Genomic DNA, 14,696 nt, shown 5'->3' with positions numbered 1-14,696 from the left:
TCTCCCTAGCACAGTCAGGGAGCATTTCATCATCTATGATCCCTCATGGAACATGGATCAGGACCTGCAACTCGTCCGACATCTCCTCGCCGCCTGTCCCATACCACAACCTATCCACGCGGTGAGCAAATTCCCCACAACCAAGACCCCCCCACCAAAACCAAAGCCGCTGCCTCACCAACCTCCCACGGAGCCGCCTCCTACTGTGCCCAGGGCCCATCCGCAGAAGAAACGCCCCAACCCCAGGGATCAAGGCAACCTCATCACAATTAATCCCTGGGAATTCACGGCCTGCAGTCGCACCTGCCCCCTGCACGACATTAGAGAGCAGCTCAAGGCAAGCAGGCACAGAACCTTTCTACAGGGGCATAAAAAGGTCTCCTCCTTAGAAGTCGACGCCGAAGAAGACGGTGCGCCGCCCCTAGCCTAGCCAGGACCGGACAACGAGGAACACGACGAACACGTCCACACTCAGCAGATGGATTTTTAAGCCCGCCCCCACACCTCCCCACGGTGGCGGGGGGCACCTCACACAACTACAGGCCCCCAGTCTATGACAAAATTTGGCTGAACGTGGTCAAGGCTAGACTACTGGTAGACACGTGAGCAGCCTGGTCGTGCCTCTACTCCCACTTCTACTCCTGCCACACCTCTGCTTTTGGCCCTCTTCTCCCCACCTCAGCCAACCTCATAGACGCGAGGGATGGCCCCCTGCCCATCCGTGGGGAAACCCAGGCCCTTCGGACCGACACTCACCAACGAGTATCCACCAATCACCCCTTCATCATATTTGATTCCACATGCCGTCAGTATGATGGATACCTTGGGCTGGACCTCCTCCAAAAACTTCACGCGACCATCGATTGTCATCAGCGCTGCCTCCACTTCAGTCCAGCCCCCCCCAGACAAGCATCAATCACAAAACGGAAAAAAAGAATAGAAGAAACACAACACCACCACCCACACACCACGCTCACACACATCCCCCTAACACTCACCTTCCCCAGCCCATCTGTACATGCAACCCCAACCCAACCTCACTCGATGCCTCACTCCATCACTCTCCATCACGATCTCCCTCTCCACCTCTACTGGCCCCCTCTCCATCTTTTCCCGCCACTATCACTTCCACAGTCACCATTCCACCCCACCACGAAGCTTGGGTAGAACTAAATAGACCCTCCGGTACCTCCGTCCTTTTCTCACCTTCCTTACCCACCGGACCCCTCTCATCCTGTTTAGTGTCCCCCACTTTCCTCCCCCCCCCCCGTGCCCAGGCAATATGTATCACAAACCTCGCAACAACACCACTAACTCTACCGCGAGGACTCATCAAATATTACTAACACTGGCTGACAGTAAAAACTTTACCAGGCTCACGAATCAATGCCCCATGCTATACAGTACAAGAAAAATGGTAATAACACTTATACTAAAATTATACAGCAGCTAGATGGCTGTAGACTTCCTGAGCACTCACAAAAATAATAATACACTATACAGGGGAGGACAGAGATGTGAACAGAATGAGCAGTAGACCTAAGTGGCAACTAATGCAGAGACTGAGCTCATTATATAGGGGACCAGCAGAGTTTGATTCAACTTGTAAGAAGGACACGCAAATGAAGGCACAGAGGACGAAGAGGTGACACTTCTGCTCTGAACAACAGAAAGAACGACTTACTCTACTATAAGAGGGAGAAGGGGGGAGTGAGGAAGAACACGCAAGCCTGGTCACTATGGAAGCCACGTGGCGAATCGTGATCAAACATGCAGCATACTGTACATTAGAATTATACAAAGGATGATAAAATCATAGGCTATGTAACAATATATATATATATATATATATATATATATATATATATATATACATACATACATACATGCATAAAATCATACATACGCAGATGCTTACGGTCAAACATACGTACATAAATACATACATACATACATTCGTGCGTCCATTGTGTATGAAATATATAATTAAGTTTGCCTCGATTTGCGTGGGTATGTATTTAATAATCACTCTGTCTATCTACCTTCCTGTCTTTAAGTCAATTAGTCGTTCAATCTATTTATCGGGTTATAATTTCCTAGTGGGCCACTTATCTGCCTTGGTATCTCTCTATCTATATGTACACATAAATATCCAGCCACCCACCTATCTGTCTGTCTGCCGCTCAACCGACCTCTCCATATTATACCAAACGATCAGTCTTAAACTTGGCGCCTCTCGAGTCCTTTAGTTTTATTTTGATTTCCGTGGCATTGACATATAGGTCAAGTAAGCCGCCGAATGCGTGCATTGACCTATACCATGTCTTCATTCGTTCTCTTTCACAGAAATTCAGTGTGGACCTCTAAGAGAGGCCCGGGGGTTGTGCGCTTTGCCATGGCAAGGTTGGATAGGGCAATGCAAGGCAACGCAGTTATGCACTCGCTTAACCGTCGAAGTCGTACATGGTTCGCCCTTGCCTCTTCAGGGCATAAACCACGTACCTCTCGGTCACAGTCTTCCGCTTGGCGTGGTCAGTGAAGGTGATAGCGTTGCGAATCACCTTCTCGAAGAACACCTTCAGAAGAGCGTGGGTATCCTCGTAGATGAGGACAGAGATACGCTTCACTCAGCACTACGATCAAGACGACGGACGGGAAACTTCGTGATGACCTAGATGTTGTCATGAAGCACCTAACTGTGGTCGCGCTTGGTGCCTACCTTGGCCAGACCTTTGTCACCTGTGCCTCGACACGTCATGCCTGCTGCTCAGACTCAGGTTGACACTGAGTTACCCCCACACCATCATCAACGACACTCTGCCGTTGACGAACATACTCACCATCACACCCTTCACGCTGTCTTTGCACGTATTGGCTACATTTACACTCCTCCATGCCACCCATGCAATCAGCAAACAATGACATTTGCATGACAGCGACCTCCCCCCACCCTGCCTGCCAACAATAAACACATGCATATTGGCTTAAGCCGCGACACTTTCTCTTTATCTAGATTTCTTTCTCTCCTACTAGTCAAATCTCCATGCCTGCGTTCCGTCCTTCCTCCCCTCCCCCTTTTCCACACGTTTTCATTTGTTTTGTGTTGCGGCGACCCATTAGTCTCCTACTGAAGGTCCTACTCAGACGACACGATGTCCGGACGTGGCAAGGGTAGCAAGGTGAAGGGGAGTCTCGATCTAGCAAGGCTGGGCTCCAGTTCCATATCCTTCACAAAGATAATTATTCTGAGCGTGTGGATGCTGGTTCTCCCGTCTATTTGGCTGCAGTCATGGAGCACCTTGTGGCTGAAGCGCTTGAGATGGTTGGCACCGCTGCCCGTTACGGCAAAAAGACTCATGTCACTCGCCGTCACATGCAGATGGTCATCCGTAATGACGACGAGGTGAACAAGCTCTTGTCCAGCGTCATCATCATCCAGGGAGGTGACCTACCTAACATACAGGCTGTGCTGCTTCCCAAGAAGTCAGAGAGAAGGTCAACACTTCCGTTAAAATCCTCTTCACCTCCTTCGGCTCCTTTACGAACAACATCCGCTTCATAAGAAAGAATAAACTTAGGGATTGCTTTATATCACCATGTCTATTGTTCTTTCTGAATTTATGAGCTCATTTATGTATGTGTGTATAATGTGGCATGAGATGTCTGCTAGTTTGTGTCTGTGCATGTATTTATGTTTAGCTGCAAGTAAGTAGGTACTTACAACAGTGAGGGTGCAGTGGTCGATTGATATTTCCCCTGCCAATTTCACATAAGCCTCGTAACGTACATTCTGAGCGGGTTGGTAGGTTGATGGATGAATGAAAGCATAGATGATGGCTTGCCTTTAGCCATGGAGGGACTGGACAAAGTTGCTGAATGCTATGTTGGTGTATTATCCGCGGGGTGACGACCATGGAGGATTTTATACCCCCCCAAAAGAGCACTTCAGACAATAATAAAAACAACAACTAATACTGATAACACTACAGCCGAGATTAGTATTGCTCCTCTACATCTGGTTACTGTTATTATAAATTTTATTATTCTTGGAATTATTGTTCCCATTGTTAATTTCGTTGTTATTTCGAATTTTTATTATTACAATTATTTCTTATCGTTATATGAAACATTTTGATGATGGTAGTACTGCCACAACAACTACTACATCTATCAGAACAAACACTACTACTACTACTACTACTACAACTACTACTACTACTACCACGAGCAGAAGCATTAGTGATTTATACGAGTTGGTAGCTACGATGGGGCCTATGTGAAGGGGTTCCTCGGGTGGTCGGTGTTGTTGGAAACGCTACAAGACACTTGGTGATGAGGGCAAGGTAGCGTCCTGCCTGCCTGCCTGGGTTGGTGTGTTGTTGTGGCGGGTGGTGCAGCGCTTATCCCGTTGAGGGTCATGGCTGGAGCTTGGAAAAGAGAGAAAACGGTCGTGAGAGCGACAGATTCAAGGGATAACCTGTTCATTTGGAAATATTCCATCTAACACACATGTATTCATATGCATTGTGTGTGATGCCTCACCGACGTGACAGTGTCTTTTGTAGGTGCATCAGTAAACCTTGCTTGTGGTGCATTGCAGGGTAGAAATAGCTTCGACTAGTGGGATTTACCTTCAAGAGTTGTGGAGGTGACCCCTTGAGCACGTCAGATGAGATATTGTCGCTAAAGAAAGGAAATTCCCAGGATTCGCAGCCGCCTGTTCTTCTGAGTGTACGGATCATAGTTTGAGGCAGGAGAAAAAGAAAAAGAGAAAAAAGTAAAAACATTATGCCAACAGCATCTGGTGTTCCCAGGCGGTCACCCATCCAAGTACTAACCAGACCCAACGTTGCTTAACTTCGCTGATCGGACGAGAAGCGGTGCTCTCAACGTGGTGTGGCCGTTGGCAATGAATGATGAAAAGAAATAGAAATATGAACTTACTGAGCCTCAAGAGGCTTCTATCGAGTTCTTTTTCTTATTTCCAGATTTCATAGGCGATATCGACAACCTTCCAGCCTGTCGATGGATTACCTATTTCATCACCGTGTATTGAGACCTATAGAACAAAGGAAAAGAAAATGGAAGATGCAAATAGAAATGGACAAACAGCATGACAAACAGGCAAACGCTCATTGAGTAATCGATCGTTCCTTAAAACACGACGCCGGCAGCTTGATTATATTCCATTTTCACTCATTGACATCATGCAGGCTCATGTCAAGCAGGCACGTAGGCAGAAAGCCAAGCAGGTGGGTAAGTAGATAGGTAGGTAGGAAGGCAGGTAGGTAGGTAGGACGTTTGGTAGGTAGGTGGGTATACAAAAAAAAAAAAAAAAACTGTTGAAATCGCATTGGTGGGAAAGGCAATGTCTTCTCAAAAAAGTAAATATATATAAAGACCTTGATTACAACTGTAAGAGATATAAAAGTCAAAACCTAAAGACAGTTCCTTAAACCTCTTGTTTGTCATTAGGTCCCACCTTTCGGAGAGAGGTGAAGGACGCTAAACCTCTCCGTGCGCGTGCATTCGTTAGTGTGTCTCTGCCTGCCTGGCTGCATGCATGCATGCATGTCTGCCAGACTTGATCCAAACCCCCCCTCCTCTCTCTCTCTCTTTAGAGAACATATATATATATATATATATATATATATATATATATATATATATATATATATTGTTACGGAACAGAGAAAGATAATGTACGCTTTAAGTGAGAATACTAAAAATCACTACTGTCCCGTAAAGTTCCAGGTTCAAAACAAAAGAGTTAGGTAAAATTACAAGTTAAAGTTTAATGCTCAAACTAACAACAAAACATTCAGGACTCATAAGGATAATGTAATGGCAAAAAACAGGTTAAATATATGGTTAACTGCAATAGCCTCTATTAACACGAAATTAGCAAGAGTAAATTTATCTAAGTCAGCCCTGATAAAATGAGAAAACCAGATAATACTCAGTGAATGCAAGGTATATTATTACAGATACAAAATATTATTACCACTGGCTGGCAGTATGAATTACAAAATCTTTACTAGGCCTACGTATCAACACCTTATGCTATATATTACAAGGAAAAAATGTAATAACACTTATACTCAAATTACACAGCTGCTAGATGGTTGGAGACTTCCTGAGCACTCACAATAATAACAACTGTACAGGGGAGGACAGAGATGTGAGCAAAATGAGGAGTAGATCTAAGTGGCAATAAATGCAGAGACTGAGCTCATTATATAGGGGCCGGTAGAGTTTGATACAACTTGTAAAAAGGACGCGCAAATGAAGCCAGAGGGGACAAAGAGTTGACACTCCTGCTCTGAACAACAGAAAGAACGACTTACTCTGCTATAAGGGAGGAGGGGGGGAGTGAGATAGAACACACTCGTGATCAAACATGCAGCATACTGTACGCTAGAATTACACAAAGGATGATGAAATCATAGGCTATGTAACAATATATATATATATATATATATATATATATATATATATATATATATATATATATATATATATATATATATATATATATATATATATATATATATATATATATATATATATATATATATATATATATATATATATATATATATATATATATATATATATATATATATATATATATATATATATATATATATTGCTAGACGCCTCAATCCCGTTTGGGGTGGCCAGAAATAAATCGCATCCAAGTCGCCCTCTCCCCCGCCATTTCACTGCCCTGCTCCCAACTCATACCCCCCTCTCTCATATACCTCTCCACCCCATCCCTCCATCTCATTCTTGGCCTCCCTCTCCCCCTTCCCCCCTCCACCTCATTCACATACAGTCTCTTCGTCAGTCTTTCACCCTCCATCCTCTCCACATGGCTAAACCACCTCAGTGTGTTCCTCCTAACGCTTCCTATCACATCCACATCCACACCACAACGCTCCTTTATATCCTCATTCGTCAGCCTGTCTCTCCATGTGACTCCACAGGCTCCTCTTAAATAACTCATTTCTACTGCTCTCACTCTTGACTTGTGTCCTTCCAACAACGTCCAAGCTTCACTCCATACGTAAGAGTTGGTATCACAATACTGTCATGTAGTAACTTTTTCACTTCCATGCTCTCTTCCCTGTTTCTTATCACTTGTGTCCTTCCAACAACGTCCAAGCTTCACTTCCATACGTTAGAGTTGGTATCACAATACTGTCATGTAGTAACTTTTTCACTTCCATGCTCTCTTCCCTGTTTCTTATCACTTAACCCAGCTAAAACCCCGGTTATGTGGTTACCACTCAGTGTAGTTAATGGTTTCCTTGATACAGTAAGCCATTTGGTTTGTCACTCAGTGTAGTGATAATAAGGGATTCTTACTATGAGTGAGTGGATGACGTTCGCAGCCATCTACCAAAGATGTGGTGTGTGGAAGGAAGAGAAGACGGATGGGGGTGCAAGGAACAGCGTGGTGGACTGCAGAGTTGAGACAGGCTGTGGCACAAAAGAAGAAAGCATACAATGAATGGATGAGAAATAGGGGCAACATTTCTTCCTTGATGTACCCTTTCCAGCACTTCACCCTCCAAACCTCCATCATTACTCATCACACTACCCAAGTACTTAAAAGTACTCACATTTTCCAATTCCTCAAGATCCAACCTCGCTGTACATTCACTGACTTCACCTCTCTCAAAGACCATCACTTTACTCTTCCCTACATTCACCTATAGATTCCGTTTCTTACACACTCTCCCAAACTCATCCATCAAGCCTTGCAGCTCCCCTTCGTCTTCACTCAACAATACAGTATCATCTGCAAACAACAATACAGGGAGTTTCCAAACACTATCCTCTCTCACCAGGGCCACTCCAACATCCACTGCCCTACCTTGTACCTCTTTTATTACCCCATCCATATACAGATTGAACAACCATGGAGACATGACACATCCATGTTTCAACCCAACTTTCAAAGAGATAAATTCACTTAGTTCACCATCCACACGCACTGCAGCCTTCGCACCATCGTACATACTCTTCACAGCATTCAACAACTTCCCATCTACTCCATATATTCTTAACACTTTCCACAATCCTTATCTATCCACCCTGTCATATGCTTTCTCCAAATCCATGAAAGCCGCATACAACTTCTTTCCCTTCTCTGGAAACTTTTCCACTACAGATCTAGGAATGAATATCTGATCTACACAACCTCTTCCCTTCCTAAAGCCTCCTTGTTCTTCTCCAACTACTTTCTCTGTTCTTTCTCTAACTCTGTCAATAAGTATCCTACCATACACTTTTCCTATTATACTAAGAAGACAAATGCCCCGATGATTACCACACACTTCTTTTTCCCATTTTCCTTTGTACAAGGGAATAATTATACCTGACTTCCAATCCTCCGAGACTCTACCTTCCTCCCAGGCCAGTCTACACATCTTCCACATCCATTCTACTACTATCTCTCCCCCATGCTTCAGCATTTCACCACACACTCCATCAATTCCTTGGGCTTTCCCCGATTTAACTTTCTTCATTGCTTCCTCAACTTCTATCCTACTGATTTTTTCCTGTCTTCTTACCTTCCTTCTCCCAGCCATTCCCCAGCCACTTATACTCGCATTACTTCCATCTTCTATGTTCAACAATTCCTTAAAGTGTTTTCTCCATCCGCTCACTTTTTCTCTCTTCTCCACTAGTAATCTACCATTTTTATCTTGCACTCCCCTGATGACTTCACTTCCCCCCTGTCTTACTCTTTTCACATCTTTCCAGAACATTTTCTTACAGTCCCTCCACTTTACACTCAAATTCCTTCCGAATTCCTCATCCACTCTCTTCTTAATCTCTCTTACTAATCTTTTCACCTCTCTCTTTCTTTCTACATATAACTCTCTCTTCCGCCTCTCAACTTCTTCCACGCCCCTATTTCTCATCCATTCATTGTATGCTTTCTTCTTTTGTGCCACAGCCTGTCTCAACTCTTCAGTCCACCACGCTGTTCCTTGCACCCCCCTCCGTCTTCTCTTCCTTCCACACACCACATCTTTGGTAGATGGCTGCGAACGTCATCCACTCACTCATAGTAAGAATGCCTTATTATCACTACACTGAGTGACAAACCAAATGGCTTACTGTATCAAGGAAACCATTAACTACACTGAGTGGTAACCACATAACCGGGGTTTTAGCTGGGTTAAGTGTCCCCCAGATACCCCTGTCTAAAATCACTTAAATCATGGGAAATGTTTCGGAGAGCCTCGGAGGTCCCAATGCCTGCCCCAGGACCCCAACCAAATGGACAGAATCGGATAGCCATGTGGAAAGTGAGTGTTGAATGAGGAAAACAGGAGGGTGGAAGTGGTGAATATGTTCATGAGAATTAGATATGCCGTGATGGCATTGTGTGAAACAAAGATGGGAGGCTGTGAAGTAGAGGAGTGGGAGAGTGTGAAATATGTAATATCGGGCATGAATCGGCGAGGAAGATGCAAGGAAGGAGTTGCCAAGGGAGGAATGCTAAAGCGGTGCGTGGTGTAGCAAGAGTATCAACAAAGAAGAAAGGTACGGCATGGTGGGATAAAGAGGTTAAGAGAGAAGTGGAGGAAAATAGGAAAAAGTGGCGAGAATGGTTACAGGACAGGGATTCAACTGAAATTAGAACTGAATATACTGAGAGCAGGAAGCAAGTATAGAGACTAGTGAAGAGGAGAAAAGAATCAGGTAAATGATCTAGGAAGCAAAATTGAATGGAAACTATTCTTTAAATAGGAAGTGGTTCTGGAAAGAGGTGCGGAAATGTAGAAGTGAGAGCCAAAAAAATATGAAGGTGTTAAGGATATAGGTGATAGATTATTAACCGGTGAGGATGAAGTAAGGGTCAGATGGAAAGAATATTTTGAAAGCCTGGTGAATGAAATAGAGAGAGCAGAGTAGCTGTAAACATGATTGGTTTTGTGGGTGTGCAGAGAAGGAATGCGATGCCAAGAAATGTGACACTCGCACAGGTGAAGAACGCTGTGAAGCGGCTGAAAAATGGGGAAGCAGCTGGGGTTGATGAAGTGTATGCAGATATGATTAAGTGTGGTGAAGTGAGTGGAAGGAAGTGCTTGCAGGAGGTATGTAAGATGGTATGGATGGGTGAAGCATTGCCAGCAGTGGAAGAAGGCTGTGATTCTACTCCTATACAAAATTAAACTTGAGCCAAGTGAGTGCAATAATTATTGTAGAATAAGTTTATTCATTATGGAAGGGAAGGTATATTGAAGAACTATTCTAGAGAAGGTAAAAGAGATATCAGAAGTCTTAGTGAGTGATAGACATGGTGGCTTTAGGGAAGGCAGAGGACGTGTGGATCAAATATTTACAGTAAGACAGATAGTGGAGATGGCTTGCGAGATGGACTCTAAGGTGTTTATGGCATTCATGCATCTGGAAAAACCATAAAAGAAAGTAGACAGAGAAGTGGAAGGTTTTCCGCATGTACGGTGTAGATGGTATGCTGGTAGATGCCATCAAGAGTTTTTATGATTGTAGTGAATCATGTGTATGGGTAAATGGGCATATAAGAGAGTGGTTCACGATCGGTGTGAGCGTGAGACAAGGTTGTGTGATGACTCCACAGATGTTCAATATATATATATAGATAGAGAGATAGATATATATATATATATATATATATATATATATATATATATATATATATATATATATATATATATATATATATATATACACACACACACATAAATGCATAAAATCATACGTACGCAGATGCTTACAGTCAAACATACGTACATTAATACATACATACATTCGTGCGTCCATTGTGTATGAAATATATAATTAAGTTCGCCTCGATTTGCGTGCGATTTTGACAGGGTTTGCGTATATGTAGTCAGGCTGGGATACTTTTCTTTGGGCTTCTATGTGGTTTGACGTTACTCTGAAGAGTCTTGCTTCCTTTCTCTGAGTTTGGGCTTGTTGTCGGTCATGTTAATACTGGTTAGGTAACGAGAAGCCTTTAGCTTTAGTGGGATGATGTTTGGCTACTTACGGATAATTAGGTTAGGTGAGATTTGGTTTGGTGGGTTGAGGGCATTTAAGGTTTTGGTTACGTTTGGTGAGGTTTGATGAGGCCAGGTAAGGATAGGTTGGCTAGTTTTTATTGTGTCTCTGTGTTAAGCGAGGTTGGGTTTAGATTAGTTCCGGTAGGTGAAGGTAGGTTTGCTTTGGTGAGGCGAGGCTTTGTTTGGTGTGGTGTGGCTAGACTAGGTTACTATTGCTCTGGTAAGGTGAGTTTAAGCCAGGTTTTGGTTGTTTAGATTTGGAAATAGGAAATGAAGTGAGGTTTGGCAAGGTTTAGTTAAGTTTGCTTTTGTCTGGGTCGTTTAGGTTAGGATTGGTATGGTTTGGTTTTGTGAGGTAAGGTTTAATTTGGGTTACCTTACGTAAGGTGAGGCTATGAGTGGTTAGGTTATGTCAGAGTGGGCCAGTTTAGACTTGATTAGATAAGCGACCGTTTGGTTATGTTATGTATGGGACTTGTGTTCTGTGGCATGCTTGTTCCTATGAATTTCCTGTGTGATATCGAAGGATCTATTTACCGACCCACCCATGTCATTATCCATCCATATATCTAGCGATCCGTCCTCCTATCCGCCTTTCTTCTGAAACATTCTATGCAAATAGCAATCTGTCTAGGTATCTAACTTTCTAGCAGTCGAGTCAACATAGCTGCCTACCAAGCAATTAGCTTTGCGATCTATGTCGAGTCATGATTTCCTTCTGCACAACTATCTATATACCTGGGTATGTATTTAGTAATCACTCTGTCTATCTACCTTCCTGTCTTTAAGTCAATTAGTCGTTCGATCTATTTATCGGGTTATAATTTCCTAGCGGGCCACCTATCTGCCTTGGTATCTCTCTATCTATCTGTACTCATAAATATCCATCCACCCACCTATCTGTCTGTCTGTCGCTCAACCGACCTCTCCATATTATACCAAACGATCAGTCTTAAACTTGGCGCCTCTCGAGTCCCTTACTCTTATTTTGATTTCCGTGGCATTGACATATAGGTCAAGTAAGCCGCCGAATGCGTGCATTGACCTATACCATGTCTTCATTCGTTCTCTTTCACAGAAATTCAGTGTGGCCCTCTAAGAGAGGCCCGGGGGTTGTGCGCTTTGCCATGGCAAGGTTGGATAGGGCAATGCAAGGCAACGCAGTTATACACTCGCCTAACCGTCGAAGTCGTACATGGTTCGCCCTTGCCTCTTCAGGGCGTAAACCACGTCCCTCTCGGTCACAGTCTTCCGCTTGGCATGGTCAGTGAAGGTGACAGCGTTGCGAATCACCTTCTCGAAAAACACCTTCAGAAGAGCGTGGGTATCCTCGTAGATGAGGACAGAGATACGCTTCACTCCGCACGACGATCAAGACGACGGACGGCAGACTTCATGATGCCCTAGATGTTGTCATGAAGCACCTTGTGGTCGCGCTTGGCGCCTACCTTGGCCAGACCTTTGTCACCTATGCCTCGACACGTCATGCCTGCTGCTCAGACTCAGGGTGACACTGAGTTACCCCCACAACATCATCAACGACATATTGCCGTTGACGAACATACTCACCATCACACCCTTCACGCTGTCTTTGCACGTATTGGCTACATTTACACTCCTCCATGCCACCCATGCAACCAGCAAACAATGACATTTGCATGACAGCGACCTCCCCCCTCCCTGCTTGCCAACAATAAACACATGCATATTGGCTTAAGCCGCGACACTTTCTCTTTATCTAGATTTCTTTCTCTCCTACTAGTCAAATCTCCATGTCTGCGTTCCGTCCTTCCTCCCCTCCCCCATTTCCATACGTTTTCATTTGTTTTGTGTTGCGGCGACCCATTAGTCTCCTACTGAAGGTCCTACTCAGACGACACGATGTCCGGATGTGGCAAGGGTAGCAAGGTGAAGGGGAGTCTCGATTTAGCAAGGCTGGGCTCCAGTTCCATATCCTTAACAAAGATAATTATTCTGAGCGTGTGGATGCTTGTTCTCCCGTCTATTTGGCTGCAATCATGGAGCACCTTGTATATGAAGCGCTTGAGATGGTTGGCAATGCTGCCCGTCACAGCAAGGAGACTCATGTCAGTCGCCGTCACATGCAGATGGTCATCCATAATGACGACGAGGTGAACAAGCTCTTGTCCAATGTCATCATCATCCAGGGAGGTGACCTACCTAACATCCAGGCTGTGCTGCTTCCCAAGAAGTCAGAGAGAAAGTCAACACTTCCGTTAAAATCCTCTTCACCTCCATCGGCTCCTTTACGAACAACATCCGCTTCATAAGAAAGAATAAACTTAGGGATTGCCTTACATCACCATGTCTATAGTCTTTCTGAATGTATGCGCGCATTTATGTATGTGTGTATAATGTGGCATGAGATGTCTGCTGGTTTGTGTTTGTGCATGTATTTATGTTTAGGTGCAAGTAAGTAGGTACTTACATCAGTGAGGGTGCATTGGTCGATTGATATTCCCCCTGCCAACTGCACATAAGCCTCGTAACGTACATCCTGAGCGGGTTGGTAGGTTGATGGATGAAAGAAAGCATAGATGATGGCTTGCCTTTAGCCATGGAGGGACTGGACAAAGTTGCTGAATGCTATGTTGATGTATTATCCGCAGAGTGACGACCATGGAGGATTTTATATCCCCAAAAAAGAGCACTTCAGACAATAATAAAAACAACAACTAATACTGATAACACTACAGCCGAGAATAGTATTGCTCCCCTACATCTGGTTACTGTTATTATAAATATTATTATTCTTGGAATTATTGTTCCCATTGTTAATTTCGTTGTTACTTCGAATTTTTATTATTACAATTATTTCTTATCGTTATATGAAACATTTTGATGATGGTAGTACTGCCACAACAACTACTACATCTATCAGAACAAACACTACTACTACCACTACTACTACTACTACTACCACGAGCAGAAGCATTAGTGATTTATACGAGTTGGTAGCTACGATGGGGCCTATGTGAAGGGGTTCCCCGGGTGGTCGGTGTTGTTGGGAACGCTACAAGGCACTTGGTGATGAGGGCAAGGTAGCGTCCTGCCTGCCTGCCTGGGTTGGCGTGTTGTTGTGGCGGGTGGTGCAGCGCTTATCCCGTTGAGGGTCATGGCTGGAGCTTGGAAAAGAGAGAAAACGGTCGTGAGAGCGACAGATTCAAGGGATAACCTGTTCATTTGGAAATATTCCATCTAACACACATGTATTCATATGCATTGTGTGTGATGCCTCACCGACGTGACAGTGTCTTTTGTAGGTGCATCAGTAAACCTTGCTTGTGGTGCATTGCAGGGTAGAAATAGCTTCGACTAGTGGGATTTACCTTCAAGAGTTCTGGAGGTGACCCCTTGAGCACGTCAGATGAGATTTTGTCGCTAAAGAAAGGAAATTCCCAGGATTCGCAGCCGCCTGTTGTTCTGAGTGTACGGATCATAGTTTGAGGCAGGAGAAAAAGAAAAAGAGAAAAAAGTAAAAATATTATGCCAACAGCATCTGGTGTTCCCAGGCGGTCACCCATCCAAGTACTAACCAGACCCAACGTTGCTTAACTTCGCTGATCGGACGAGAAGCGGTGCTCTCAACGTGGTGTGGCCGTTGGC

At 44.1% G+C, this 14,696-nt stretch overlaps 2 non-coding genes and 1 pseudogene across 2 annotated transcripts; 1 reads left to right on the top strand and 2 right to left on the bottom strand.

Annotated features, from left to right (window-relative positions):
* The first annotated feature begins 3,152 nt into the window (after positions 1-3,152).
* Positions 3,153-12,168, top strand: LOC145409919 (histone H2A-like; annotated as a pseudogene).
* LOC145409961 (5S ribosomal RNA) lies at positions 4,790-4,908 on the bottom strand. The gene has a single exon (XR_013899188.1). It is a non-coding gene; the product is annotated as a 5S ribosomal RNA (ribosomal RNA).
* Positions 12,169-14,577: 2,409 nt separating the features above from the next.
* Positions 14,578-14,696, bottom strand: LOC145409960 (5S ribosomal RNA). The gene has a single exon (XR_013899187.1). It is a non-coding gene; the product is annotated as a 5S ribosomal RNA (ribosomal RNA).

The sequence above is a fragment of the Coenobita brevimanus genome, chromosome 83 (genome assembly GCF_032717465.1).
Source record: "Coenobita brevimanus isolate Jiangsu-jjx chromosome 83, ASM3271746v2, whole genome shotgun sequence".
In the NCBI taxonomy this organism is placed as follows: Eukaryota; Metazoa; Arthropoda; class Malacostraca; order Decapoda; family Coenobitidae; genus Coenobita; species Coenobita brevimanus.
Note: the sequence above shows the minus strand (reverse complement) of the source record. Positions and strands in the feature narration are given on the sequence as shown.